This window comes from Lipotes vexillifer, unplaced genomic scaffold, assembly GCF_000442215.2.
Source record: "Lipotes vexillifer unplaced genomic scaffold, Lipotes_vexillifer_v1.1 scaffold197, whole genome shotgun sequence".
Taxonomy (NCBI): Eukaryota; Metazoa; Chordata; class Mammalia; order Artiodactyla; family Lipotidae; genus Lipotes; species Lipotes vexillifer.
The window spans coordinates 1,200,236-1,206,321 of NW_006781042.1; positions in this window are offsets into that span (position 1 = coordinate 1,200,236).

A 6,086-nucleotide genomic window follows, 5' to 3' on the forward strand; every position below is an offset into this window, starting at 1 on the left:
TTTTTGGGGAAACCTAGCTTGACATTCAAAACCTTTTTCTTCCCGACCTGAACCTCTGTTGACTAATCTTGCCTGGGTTCGTGTTGGTCTGCAGGAAGGAAGACTGCAAAAGCGGATGAAGGTTGTGACATAAGTGGGACTTTGTGATTTAATTTTTTTTCTTTTGTTTTAAGTGGGGAGGAAGGGGAAGCTAGATGGACTATGAGAGACTTGATTTTGGTGCTAAAGTTCCCCAGTTCGTATGTGACATCTTAAAAAAAAAAAAAAACAAAAAAAAAATGAGAGAAAAGCTTAAAAACATGTAAGGGGTGAGCAGTTAATGGTATTCATTCCACATACAATATCTGTGTAAAACGATTTCCCTTAGAAGTAGCTTTAATGGTTTTTGCTCTAGAATACCGTAGGTCTATCCTTAGAGCACTCACGCCATGCTTTTTTCCCTGGGTTTTAAACTTCATATAACTTCAGAAATTGGAGAGCAAAAAATTTTGCTTGTCACTGCACATCAATATAAAAAAGCTTATTTAACTTATCAAAACGTATTTATTGCCAAACTATGCTTTTTTTTGTTAATTTTGTTCATATTTATCGGGATGACAAATCCATAGAATATATTCTTTTATGTTAAATTATGATCTTCATATTAATCTTAAAATTTTGTGACGTGTCTTTTTCCTTTTTTTCCACAGTTTTAATATATTATTCTTCAACGACATTTTTTGTAACTTTACACTTTTTTTTGGTTATTTTATTTTAAAAAAATGAAAAATTAATTTAAAAAAATGCAAAAAACTGTTGGATTATTTATTTTAGAAATTTCCCCCCTTTGTGTTGGACTGCAAATTGAGTTTCTTTCTCTTTTGGCCTTTCACAACTAGGACTGAGAATGTATGTAAAAGTTCTGTGACAGTACAGAAGGAAAACAACTTTTAATGTATAGCTTCTAAAAGGGAAAAAAAAAAAAAAAGAAACCCTTTGACTTCACGTGCCCATCTCTAGACATTCCGATTGCAGATTTGAGGTTCTGGATTCCAGGTTTTGGAGTTTTCCAATGTTAATGCAAACAGAACTGGCACACACACATTAAGATGAATGTAATTATTATTCCTCTTGCTGGTCACTACCGTCGCTTTCTATTTCTCTTTCTTTGTGTGAATTTATTTAAAAGAAAAAAAAACTTTTTGTAACGACTATTTGCAGTTTAAAAATCAATAAACCCATTTTTTCAAGAAATTGATGGTGAAACTGGTTTTGCTTGGTTTGTGGTTTTACTCTGCCTGTAGTCTTGTCCTTTGTAGACGATGTAGGTGCTGGGAGGAGGAGGGAGGGCATTGGTTGATTTCTCATCCTTACAGCTAAACCAATGGCTGGTTCCTTTGGCTGTGGCTGGAAGTCTGCTGAGCTTTGAGGGGGTGGGTAGAGGTTTATTGCAAATCAGCCTGTATTTGTATTATCTGCCCTGTTGTTGGTTGTTGACAAGGGTCCAGGCTTACCTACCCTTGGCAGCCTCAGAGGTTCTTCAGAGTTTGGCACGGGGGCTTACTGTCTTCTGTGCCTAGCCGGTGGTCTTAATTCCTTTGGGTAACGTTTGGGGTGCTGAAATGGTGAAGAGGGGGATGTAGCACGTGGCACTCCAGCAAACTTGGATTTGAGTGTGTTCTTTTATTTGGGTGCTTCCAGGCTTTTTTTTTTTTTTTGGCCGCGCCACCTGGCATGTGGGATCTTACTTCCCTGACCAGGGATCAAACCCACTCCCCCTGCGCTGGAAGCGTGGAGTCCTAGCCACTGGACCGCCGGGGAAGTCCCGCCAGGCTTGTTTTTTTTTTTGTTTGTTTGTTTTGTTTTTTGTTTTTTTCCCCCACAGGAAATCGACCTGAAGCCCTAGCCTCGTAACATCTATCTGGGGTGGGTATGATGAACCATTGCAGGCTCAAGAGAGGAGCTTCCAGGGTGGTGGGGGGCTCAGTCACGAGGGACTGGGAGCAGAGGTGGTTTCACTTGGACCCAACATGCGCTTCTGTATTTGGAGGGCTGTTAAAAGGAAGGGGTATGAAAATGGCCAGCGTAACAGGAAGTCATCTGTTCTTGCCGCCTTAGTCTTCGTTGTACCCCTGATGCCGTGCAGGATGGGTAGGCTGTCATCTTGGGAAGGGTGAGGTCTACTTGGCTAGAGGAACCCCAGCCCATCGATGTCAGATGACCACTTAGAGGGGATGTTTTGCCTGCCGGAGAGAGGTTGGATCCTTCTGAAAATCCTGAGTCTGGTTCTTGGGAGGATTTCTTTCCGAGGAGGCAGAGATGGATATTGTTATCTGAGGCCTAGCTGCCTTCGGTTCCTTGCACTCAGTAAGTTTTGGGCAGTAAGCTGAATTTCCACTTGAATTCCACCTGGCCTCTCCCGAGGCAGGCAGGTCTGCAGCAGACATCAGCTGGGCCAGGGCTATCCTTGAGGTTGGAGGAGACCTACCTTAGGCACCCTGTCGACTCTTCCTTCCCTGGCCAGCAGGTGCCTGCTGGGGGGCAGGGCCGTGAGGTAGAAAAAAGGGACTATTACCTCTTTCAGGGCAGGGGCTGGTGGTGGAAGGAGGGGGAAAAGCAGCTCTTCCTGGGTCTGGAGGAAACCTAGGCCTCCTGTCTCTTGAGGAGGGAATGAGTGTTTGTATTTGCGGTGGGTGGTGATGGTGGTGGTGGGGACATGTGAGCTTCCTCTCTGACTGAAAGCAAAAAGACATATAATAGTGCACCTTGAGCTTATTTTCCGTAGGAGTAGTTGAGCATATGGCAGATGTCTTCCTAATTCCCCAGCTCATGGAGACACCGGTTGGGTTCAGAGAGGGCTGAGCATATCCACTGACCAGCCCAGAATTCCCTCCATTGGAGTCAGTCCCTTGAGTGATAACCAAGATGGAAGGATTGATTCCCAGAGACCCTGGAGTGCAGACACTGGCTGAAAAGGCGAGGTGAGGTTCCCTATGGCCTGGGGAAGCTTTCTGTCCCCAGGACTTGACCCTTCAGCCCACCTAAGTGTCTCCATGGGAAACTCACACAGGCTGAGATTTAGGCCACCCAAGCCCATGCATGGTCACCACAAGAACCTGATTTTTGACCATATAGATCTTAAAGGTAGAAGAGATACCAAGGTCCAAAGCTACTTGGGAAATGAGGTAGCAGAATCTTTTGAGGCCAGTGCTTTTTCCAGGATATTAGATGATGAAAGGCCTCAGCAGCAGCAGCCCTAGTCCTGTGCTCTCGGCTGGCAGGGAATCCAGGGGCATGTGAGCCCAGAGCTGGCGGGGGACCTCCATGAGTGCCTCTACAGCCGGGGAAGATAGGAGCCATGCAGAGAGAGCTGCACGTAAGGCCACCAGAGAGGGAAGTGGAGCAGGAAAGGCCAGGCCTGCCTTTGTCAGCCAGCTTCCTGGGGCGTGAGGCCTACTTCCCCACCTCTTGCTCTGGACCTTGGGGCGGGCCCTTTTCAAGGTCCGTCCTGGCTGGGCAGGGCCTCCATGGCTGTTGGTCCTGCAACTCATGGTCTGGCTTTTGGTTAAATCTCTTCCCTTGGAGCAGCTCAAAGACATGAACTCTTTTGGCCACTGAGCAATGATTTACCTTTTTAGGTCTGGAAGGCTCATTTTCGGGAGGAAGGTTGGGAGCCTGCTGTACCTCAGTGTCACTCTGGTGAAAGGAGGACATTTGGGAGAATGTGGAGGCAGACATGAGATGGGTTTTGCAGCCAACTGGATCACAAGGCACCAGTTACTGGGTAGATGGGGTCACGCCTGAGGAAGTTTCTATGGCATGGAGGTTGGAGCCCTTCAACTTGGGTTCAAATCCCAGCTCTGCTTATGCCAGCTTGTGCCTTGGGCAAATGACTCAATCTTGGATTTTCCATCTGTATCTTGAGGGGTGACTGTGAAAATCAAGAGAAGCACAGCAATGATGGCTCTTCATCAGTGCAGGTAGTCTGAGAACTTTATGTGTGTTAACTAGTTAAATGCTCAAAGTGACCCCTCAGAGGAAGTTCTGTACTACCAACATTTTACAGATGGAGGAATTGGGGTGTAGAGAAGTTCACTCGTTCGTCACACAGTTAGAAGTGCCAGGATTTGAACCCAGGCAGGCCTGCTCCATGACGGCATTTCCCTACCACGCTGAATGCATTTGGCATGGTCCTTAGCACATAGTAACTGCAAATCGACCAGTGTTAGTTCCTGTCTCCCTTGGCCTTTGTGGAGATTTTGCAGGGGCCTGAGAGAGGACCAGTTGGATTACATGACTCTGCACACACCCCCTCCACTGGGTGTCATGATCTCATGTCCCACAAGGCCCTGGATTGGTGCGTTTGGAGGATGGTGCCCAGGAGGAGGGCAGGCCACCCCCTTGGACTTTCTCCTTCTTTGCCTGTCATGGGGTGGCTTCTGTTAATGATTGACAGGGCAAAGGGTGCCCCAGGGCCGCCTTGGGATTTGGCCCTGTGCCCTTCTTCCCCCAGGGTCTTCCTCCCTGCACGTAGCCAACCATTTAATCACATCTGGCTGGACTGACCTAAACACTACCTGAGTTCAGTGGGCAGGGGCAGGGGAGACCAGCCAGGCTCTGCACCACCCCCTTGCTGCCCTGCAGATGGCCCTCCTCAGGCCGGCCTCTAGCAGCAAACAGGGATTCAGAGAGTTGGGAAGCAGGGTGAAATCTTGGCCTTTTCTTGAGGTCAGGTCAGCACTGGGGGGCCCTGTGGTGACCCACCTCTTGGTGGGTAAAGCTTGGCCTACAGAGAAACCTTCTGGCCCAAGGGCTTACGATGCTTTCTGCAGGAGCCCCAGAGGGTTACATCTGACTTACCACTGTGGGAAATTAGTCTCTGAGGAGCCAGGGCAGGGGCTGCCCACATGCTGGGCCAGGTTCCCTCCTCCTGCCCACGAGAGCCAGCTGCTGGTTGCGGGCCGAGGATGCCTCCACCACGCTGAGGCTGTTTGCAATTGTTTCGACATATTGGCAAAGGCTGGGTCTCAAGGTACAGGGCTGTGAGTGACGACGGTACCTGCGCTATCAGTGGGACAGTGAAAAATAAATATTGGCAATGGCCAAACCTGAGGCAATTTTCTCGCCGCCAGAAGCCAGTCAGGTAGCTGCCCCTGACTCCCAGTGATGCCTCCGGGAGAAGGAGCTCATGACCACATGGAACAGATTTCCTTTCTGCCCACCCCAGCACTGCAGGAGGAAGGGAGGCTCTGTTGCCCAGGTAATGAGTTGGTTTTGGAGTCAGGAACCTGGATTCAAGTTCCTGCCCGGAGTCAATTGCACTCCGAGACCTCAGGCTAAAAACTTAGTGAGTGGCTCAGGGCCCCAGTTTTCTCATTTGCAAAATGGGATTATGAAGATGGTGATGATGATGATGGTGGTGATGATGAAGGTGAAGACAAACACCAAGTTCAGTGGATAAACAAGCTGTAGCACAGTCACATGACGGAATACCGTGCAGCTGTGTAAAAGGATAAATGACATATATACACAACAACATGGGTGAATTGCAAAAACAGAAAGTTGAGTGAAAGAAGCCTGCCACAAAAGAGCACATTTTCTATGAGTTCACGTATATGAAGTTCATAAGCAGGCAAAACTGAGCTGTATCTAGAGAGACTTGATTAGAAGGTAGAGTATATACACATAAAAAGTTCATTGAGCTGCAGTTTGAAGATTTATGCCCTTTACCGCGTGTAAGCTACACCTCAAGAATAGAAACAGAGCTGCTGTGAGTGTTAAAAAATACATATAAGAAAAAAAAATACATATAAGGAAAAAAAAAGAAATTCAGTACCTGGCCCATTATCGGTACTTAATATATCGTGGATGGTTTTTGTATAACAACAACCCAAAGATGGTGGTGCTGATCTCGTTACCTTTTTATAGAAGGAGGGAATTGGCCCAGAGCAGGTGAGTAACTTGCCCAGGTGAAGTGGGATTTGAATCCCAGCAGATCAGTTCTCAAGCCTACACAGCCGCCAATGACCTGTCGGCTGCCCCTCGGTACACAGGTGTTCCTTCTTTAGAAAAGCTAAATATACAGTAATGCAGACTGGGGCAAGCTG